We start from the raw sequence: 8,939 nt of genomic DNA, 5'->3' as shown, positions 1-8,939 counted from the left end.
CACTGGCTGTACTTCTTCCAAGACAGACTTGTTTGTTCTTCTGACTGTCCATGGCACTTCCAATATTCCTTACTAACACCATCATTCAAACGCATCAATTCTTCTTCAGTCTTTTTTACTCAATGTCCGACTTCCATATGCGTATGAGGCATTGGAGAATATCATAGTTTGGGTCAGCTCCACCTCATTCTTCAAAATGACATCTTGGCTCTGGAGCATTTTGAAGAGATCTTATGCAGCAAATTTGCCCACATCTGTGCATCATTTGATTCCTTTACTCAAGAAACCAAAGTTGTTATTATCATGATACGTTCTATTTCTTAGAGAACAAATTGATACACAGAGAGCTTAAGTCGTTGGTTCATGCTTACAGAACTGGTGTTGCCAAGTGTCTCTGAAGGCAGTGAGAAGTAGCTCTGAAGACTTAGTGTGAAATGTATAATATGACTAATCAAGTTAGATATTTGCACATCTGGTCCTATGGCTAGTCTTGCTTAGGCCCACTATTACAGTGCTTGCTTTCTGTTTTCATGGCCTCTCATATTCCCCATCTATTTTTCATTTTGCTGCCAGAATTATCTGACTAAATGTTGAATGTGACCTCATTACTTCGTCTTTTCAAAACTCTTCTGTGCTGCTCTCAGGTCAGTGGTCACTCTCTGCATATCGCAGTGAATAGAGGACTCCCATCATAATGAGTAGATATACCTCCCTCCCTTCTGCTTCTACACCACCAAGGTCGTGTATATGTATTACCTACATACCAATGCACTTACGTCTCGCACCAACGTTGTTACTGGACTCACTTTGAAGGAGTTGCCGATGCCAAGTGGATTATAACAGAAGGAAGGACTTTACTGTGTCAACACGTGGCTCGGTGGATCTCATCCAGAGACTGAGTCCCCTTTTCCCATCTGGGAGCTTTGAATAAGGAAAGGGAGTGGAGTCACAGGTTGTCTGGTTGGTTGGGCAGGCAGCAAAAGCAGAAACCAGGAGTCACACAGGGCTGTTGGCTGCTGGGGGTGGGCAGGTTAGGGCAGGCAAGCAGATAGCAAGCGGTTACAGAAGTGCCATCACCAGGGCGTGGGGTGGGTTGGGTGGGGGGCGTGGGGGGGCGGTGTTGAAGGTCAGTGTGAGCTTTGCACTGTCTACATGTTCTTTCTCTGGAGCAGCACGCTGTCTCCTCTGATGCAGCACTTTGTAACTGCCTCAGTGTTATTTAAGGAGCCCTAATATGTACGCACAGTGGTTAAGAACTTGACTGCTAACTGGAAGGTTGGGAGTTCGACCCACTCAGCAGGTTTGCAGAGGAACATTTTGGCCATCTGCTTCTACAAGGATCACCACCGAGGAAACTCTATGGGGCAGTTCAACTATGTCCTATCGTTTGTGACTTGAAATCAACTAGATAGATTCAACAGCAACAACATTAATTTTATTGATTAACAGGGAATGCAACCTTTTTAAAAGCTTCTTTCATGAGCTCTTGGAAATGGGAAATTATCCTTTTATTTCCATAAAAATCTTTTTTCCTAAAGATCTGAAAACAGAAAGAAAGAAGTTGCTGTCAAGACAATTTTAACTCATGGTGACGCCATGTGTGCAGAGTTGAACTGCCCCATCTGGTTTTCAAGGCTCTGGTCTTCAGAAATACTTTGCCAAGTCTTTTTTTCCTGCGGTGCCTATGATTGGCCTCAGGATGGAAAACTTATCATTAGTAGTCTCGTGCTAACTGAGAGGGATGTTCTCTACTAGTATCTACTGTGTTTCAGCCACTTTCCATACACGGTCTTACTTCAGACCTTGCAGCAAGTTCATGACATGACCATCATTTGTGTTTTACAAAAAATAAACAACAACAAACTGTTAGATTACTTGTCAAAGTACATAACTGATTTAGAACCAGAAACTAGAACTCACTATTTGACGTTAAGTAGCATACTCCTGCTCCTCCCCACTTTCAGGTTCTAGATCTGTCACCAAGGTCAGGAGAGCGCACTGCGTCTTAAGTACCTTCTGGTAATTCAGTTGCAATACAGAGGATTATCAAGGCAACCACCATTCCTATTAACACAGTCCGCAGAGGACCTACAATCTCTTCTCTTGTTGACAACTCAACACAACACTACACAGCTCAACTGAACTCAATTCACCTCACTGCCTTTGAGTCAATTCCAACTCATAGCAACCTTATACGGCAGGATAGAACCATCCCTGTGGTTTTTGAGGCTGTATCTCTTTTTTTTTTTTTTAAATACTGAGTTTTATTTCACATGTATATTTTTGTCTCCCCACCATTTCCATTTGTCTGCCCACTGCTACTACTCTGTCCTATCATAACATTCCATACATACTTAGAACCAAGCAGAGGGTGGAGTTCCATCTTTACAAACTAAACAGGCATTTTAGACAACACATTCTTGGCAAAGGAACCTGGACGACATGTATCAGACACGGTAGGGAAAGTTCTCACTCTGCATTATAAAAAAGGACGGCCAGATATCAACTGTTACAGAAATGAAATAAGACGGAAAATTTTAACAAACTGTTCAAACTATTTTCTTAAAGAGACTTCCTCCACTGCCAGAGATCTTGAATAGCCTCCTGGTCAGTCATCCGGAAGCAATTCTTCACATAATTGATGAATTTGGCTTCCACTTTAGGAAGAGAACCACCCTTTTCTATACTTGCTTGCATTTTTGCTTTAATGTCTTCTACAGAACTAGGGCCTTTCGGTATTTTCAGAGTTTTTTCCTGTTTTTTGAAGGATTCTTGACCTTTGGATCTTGGTGTTGATGGTTTTGAGTCTTTTCCATTCTGGTTTGATTTTTGTGCATTTTTGGCTGGAGTATCCCGTACAGATTTCTTCACTGGAGCTTTTTCTTCAGTTTCATCATCATCAAAATCATCGTCATCATCATCTTCATCATCATCGTCGTCGTCGTCATCATCATCTTCTTCTTCATCAGCAGCAAGTTTTACCTTTTTCTGTGGAACCTTGTTCCCGCTTGTGGGTGCAGACCTCTTTCCTGATATACTTAGAAGCTTCACATCCTCCTCCTCTTCATCATCTGACTCTGCATCTTCTTCCACAGCTACTAAATGCTGTCCGCTAATATGCACAGGTCCTGAGCCACACTTCAACCGTAATACCACTGGTGGTGTTATTTCAAAGCCCCCAAGGGAGACCGTTGGCTGTACGGACATTTTCAAAGTTGCCAATGTTACTTTAATTGGGCTGCCTTCATAATTCATTGCTTCTGCTTCAACAATATGCAGCTCATCCTTTGCTCAGCACCTAAGCTGACCGTTCTTAAAGATAACTGGTGCTCATTTTCATCATTATCAACCTTAAAGTGATAATCTTTGTCGGCCTTTAGTTCACAACCGAAAAGATAGTTTTGGGGCCTCAGGGGGCTCATGTCCATGTCCATCGAATCTTCCATGGGGTGGTGACACGCACTTCGTTGAGAGAAGCGGAAAACGGGGGTAAACCACTGCCGTCGCTACACACGGCAGCGCAGGACGGGATCACACCAGGGACGAGGCTGTATCTCTTTACAGAAGTCAGAAAAATCATTTTTCTATCTCAGAGCAGCTGGGGGTTTCAAACTGCTGACCACGCAGTTAACACAGGTACCAACAATTCCTGGGGGAGCCTCCAGGTGAATCTTGGATCCAATACAACCCTTTGGCTCACCCACTCTCAACAATCTCTACCAAATCAATCACAAGTCAGTCACATAGCATGGGAAATGTCAGTAGACAGTATTAATCTGAAGGCTCAGAGAAAACAATCTACCATCTATCTATCTAGCTAACAAGTGTCTAGCTATCAAGTATAATTCCATAAAGCACCCGAAGAAGCAATTTAGGGACAAGATACTCAACTCAGCCTTTAAACTTAAGGAAGTTTTATTTTTCCTTGAAAATAGACATTAATACTTTGACACAAAACTGAACCAGGAAGAAAAATAAGTCTAGAATGACCAGGAAAAGCACTAAGTCTTCTCTTTTGGAAACTGTATTTGAAGAGAACTCGTTCCTGAAGTCTATAGCTCTTGTGTGTAAGGAGCACGGTTGCTAACAGGGAGAAAGCAGTTCTTCATGAAATTAAGAGAGAGAGAAAAAAAGGCTAGCAAACAAAAACGTTGTTCCTAGCCTAGGCAGGAGAATTCTAAACAAAGGTTCATGATTGATTGGTTACCACAATGGAAATGGTTTTCCTGAGTTTCCTTTATTTCTCCCCTCCGTCCCCACCCAGTCTCTTGATTTTAACCCTCCTTGATGAATTCTTTGAATATTAAATATTTTTAATTATGGGGAATGTTTTTGGTTTTAGATACACACGTCATTTGAAAATCTTAAATTATGTTCATTGTGTTTTAGAACGGTCTCCCAGAAACCTCCTTGCCTAATTTCACATTGTATAAGGTGCTTAGCAAAATAACAGAAAAGAAGCAATTCATTCAGTTAGATCTGTTTAAGGTTTAAGGAGTAAATTTTAAACTTTGCTCATGTCTCCATTATTTACTTTTTCAGCATTTGACCTTCTTCAGAGTAGATAAATATTAATTCAATGCTAATGGCCGAAGCCAAAGCAACATGGCCCAGCCCTGCATTTTATCCCACTCTACCACTGATTTGTGGGGGCTGGGGAGGACTTATCTGTCTGCTGACTGAAATAAAAATACATTTATTATCCAAGCCAACGTGTACACAGTGAGTAAGACTTTATATCAGGAAGGAAAAGGCAGTTGCCACTGCTGTCATTCACCACCACAGTAGATGAAAGTAGGCTGCTGAAATCATGTAACAGTTGGGAAGCGTACTGGTAAATGTATTATCTTTATTCAATGCATATAATGCTAAAATTTTTTTTCAAGTTCAATATGGTCAAAATTCCAACTTTTGTACAAATTACTCTATGATACAAGAATTGATGGTATAAAAAGTAAGACACAGACTTGGAAGACTTCAAATATTTGTGAGGAAAAATACTTGTACAGGTGCAGAGACTTTTAAAGTTATATTTTATAATACAAAATAAAATTATGTATTACCCATTTCCTTCGAGTAGATTCTGACTCATAGTAACCCTATAGGGCAGGGTTCCCTAGCCCCTAGCGGGTTTTCATGGCTGTAAATATTTATAGGGGCCAACTGCCACATTTTCCTCCTGTGTAGTAAGTGGTGGGTTCAACCCTCTGACCTCCAGTTACCTCGAAGCACTTCAACTACTGTGCGGTCAAGACCAAAACCAAACCCACCAACAGCAAGTTGATTCCGAATCAGAGCACCCCTTTAGCAGGTTTCCAAGACTGTAAATCTTTAGAGGAACAGACATTTTCTCCTTCTCTTATGCATGCAACTGCTTGTAAGTTGGAACCAGTGACCTGCAGTTAACAGCCCACTGCCTAACTCACCGCGCCACCAGGGATCCATACTTATCTACCTACATGAGACGGTTTCAAACAGTTCATAGGAAAATGGAGTTAAAAGATAATGGACTGTTTCGATCAAATTTTGAAGACCCTTTATACATAGATGCTCTCTTATACATAATGTGTAAATATCCAAGTTACTAAAATGCCTCTATATATCTAACATAGGCAGGAGAAAGATGGGGCTTTCTACTCCCATAAAGAATCCCAGTCTCAGAAACTCACAAGAGCAGTTCTAACCTGTCCCATAGGGTCACTGTGAGTTGGCATTAACTTGATGGGAGTGAGTTTGTTTGAATTTTTTAAATTTTACAGAGATATAGCCTTTTATTGACTTATATAGATATCAAGTTTATTGTGACTGATAACTAGGATAATACTGAGATTTTCCTGTAAGGAGCTATATAGGAGAGAGGAAGTGAGGGGTAGGGGGGAAACAATAATTGATAAGGCTAAATTTACACAATAAAGGTTGGATTTTATTGTTTATTGATGTATCATACATATCTTTGTGTATATTATCTTAATGCTAAGATATAAATAAGCTACATGTAAAATTGAATAATCAAAATCATTTACGTTCTTATATTTTATGAACCACTTGCACATATTTCTCTCTACTCAAATCCTCTAGAAAAATACCAGCTCTTCTTGAACAAATTGGTTTTAAAACCTTTCTTATAAAATTTACAATAAAGTAAAGGCAGCAGAACAATGGTATAAATGATTAGATAACTATGAATATATATAGATATTTTATGACCGGATGAGGCAGTTTGGGGGATTTTAAACACAGAGATATTAAAAGTCCAGGATAGGATTTTTGTATTTAGAGAAGTGTTTATTTTATGTGTGTTTTTTTCCTCTTTATGGTGGGAATCGAGGGAAAGTACTCAATAGACTAGGACCTCTAATATGAAATTTACCAGCAGTGTAAATAACTATTCCCAGAACAACTTTAGATCTGGAATTTAATGTCATATCACAAGAACTTCTCCTTTACTTTGGTAGGCATGCTATTATTTCCCCATATGTTGAACTTTCATGTAGTCAGTTTCTTTTAGGAAGAATAATGCTATATTATATTATTTATATGTCAGAGAAGGATTGATACATTAAAGTGATATTATGGAATAGACACATAATCACTATTGCCACCTATTTTGGTGAACTGTGAAAATGATCATCTTTCCTATTTAAAATATAGATGCATACATTTCCTAGTCCAAACAGCATAACATTAAGCTAATTGTTATCATTTCAATTATCTCAATTAGTTTTTTAAACCTATTATTAGGTATCCCTAAACACATAGCCATCGGTGTGCAGTCTAACTAATAACACCCCAAAGGACAGGCTACAAATGCTCCACAGGGTTTCTGGGGCGGTACATCTTATAGAACCAGACTGCCACATCTGTCTTCCAATCACCATTCAGTTAGCAACCCAGTGCTGGCCCATGGCACCAACAGAGCTCCTTACCCCAGGTAACGGAAAGTAGGTTCCATCTCACATCGACCAATGTACAACAGTAAACACTGCCCAGTACTATTCCGTGCCCAGAATGTCACTGTGTCAAGCTTCCCCCAATCCCCCATTTTTCGCTGACTCTCCTCTTTACCAAGCACGTCCTTTTTCAAGGACGGATCTCCCCTGATCAAGGTTCAAAGTATATGATCTAAAATTTTGCTGTCACTGCCTCCAAGGAGCATCAGATTGTACGTCTTCCACGGCATATTTCTTTGTTTTTCCAGCAGTCCACGGTACCTTTAATAGTCTTTGCTGTCACTGTAATTCAAATGCATCAATTCTTCTTTCTCCAACTTTCAGATGTATCCGAAAAAAAACAAACCCATTGTCATCAAGTGCCTTACAACTGTAACTCTTTATGGGAGTTGAAAGCCTCATCTTTCTCCTGAGGACAGTTTCCACCTGTGGATTTCATGGTGAGTGGCCCAATATATGACTGAAAATACCATGGATCCTGGCTATCAGTTGGAATAGTGTCAGAGTCTTAAAGGCTTGTACTCAAACAAGCAGCCATCTAAGCAGAAAAAGCACACCAGCCTGTGTGATCCAAAGATAACAAATAACAAAATCCAAATATGATCAGAGCTTAAATTGCAAAAACCCAATATGTAGAAAGCTGTGGATGACTGTGGAAACCCAGAATCTATCTACAGGGTACCTATGAAGACCAAGTCCCTGGCATATGTGCACAGTCTTACTACGATCAGGCAGAGATTACTGTAAACCTGATTATGGTGACTGGAACTACAGTCTAACAGGAGAGCTGGTCAGCCGATCTCCCTCTTGACCCATCCTGTATTTGCTCTAGGTTTAAAAGTTTCATGCTTATTCCAGGACAGATATTTTTCTCTCTGGCTTATTTTAATATTGCCGGTGGTCGTTTATTTCTTACTTTTTTTCAGTTTTGTTTTTTTGTCTCTGTTATGTTTCCCAGTTTTTGAAGCACTTGAGATAGTTAAAGATTATTGTGGCAACCTGCATGATAAACACACGTGGGGTTAATTGAAGGGCGGAGAGATAAATAGCTAGGTGAGCCTTGCCTTTTTAGTTCTCAGGTCTCTTGCTTTGTGATGGTGGGACCAGGGTGCAGCTGCCTTAGCCAGTTCCCTGCTTCAGCTGGCAAAGCTCACTTCCTACAAGACATCCCTGAGGAGAAGCCGCATGAACCTACCCTGATGCAGCCCTGGGTGCTGGAGCAGCCTTGTGGAGACCCCTGCCAGCGCTTACATATTCATTGACTCAGCTTTCCTCCTGTAGTTGGCATCGTTGTGTCTGTTTTGTGAGATGGAGGAGGACCTTGTGAATTGGTGTTGCACATATGGGTTAATGTTGGACTTGTGGGCTTGGGGAGCACTGAGTTGGGATGTTTTCTTGATGTGCACCTACCCTTTATATAAAACTCTCCCTTATACAAATGAGTTTCTGTGGATTTGTTTCTCTAATGTACCCAGACTAACATATCACAGAAAGAGTGGATGCATAGAGATAATAATTGATGTAATAGTTTAGGGGTTAGGGGCTGGGGGGGTTAGTGTTGAGAGGAACTGGGGAGCAGATAATGAATATGGGAGGGTGCACTAGAATCGATTGTGATGATGTAGATACAATTCTTTTAAAAAGCAACTTAATTATGGAGTATGTGGTATGTGAATTTTATATCAGTAAAACTATTAGAAAAACCATTTTAATTAAAAAACTAAACTAACAACCCCCCCCCCCCAAAAAAAAAATGACTGCATCAGGCATCCCTTAGACCTTAAAGTAACATCCTTGTTCTACAACACTTTAAACTATAAAGAGTTCAGGTAGACTGTTTCTTTTTATTTTTGTTCTTAAGAAGAAAAATCAGGTTGTGTGTATACACCCCATTCCTTGACTAGACTTTATTTCTAATTTAGTTCAATCCCCTTTTCCTCTAGGTTTATTTGTTATATTCATATACTTTTATCCAGAATACATATAATG

At 40.0% G+C, this 8,939-nt stretch overlaps 1 pseudogene; it reads right to left on the bottom strand.

Annotated features, from left to right (window-relative positions):
• Positions 1-2,250: 2,250 nt before the first annotated feature.
• Positions 2,251-3,527, bottom strand: LOC142450271 (nucleophosmin pseudogene; annotated as a pseudogene).
• Between the last annotated feature and the right edge of the window lie 5,412 nt (positions 3,528-8,939).

This window comes from Tenrec ecaudatus, chromosome 6, assembly GCF_050624435.1.
Source record: "Tenrec ecaudatus isolate mTenEca1 chromosome 6, mTenEca1.hap1, whole genome shotgun sequence".
NCBI lineage: Eukaryota > Metazoa > Chordata > Mammalia > Afrosoricida > Tenrecidae > Tenrec > Tenrec ecaudatus.
The sequence above is the reverse complement of the archived record's forward strand: the minus strand, read 5'-3'. Positions and strand labels throughout refer to the sequence as shown.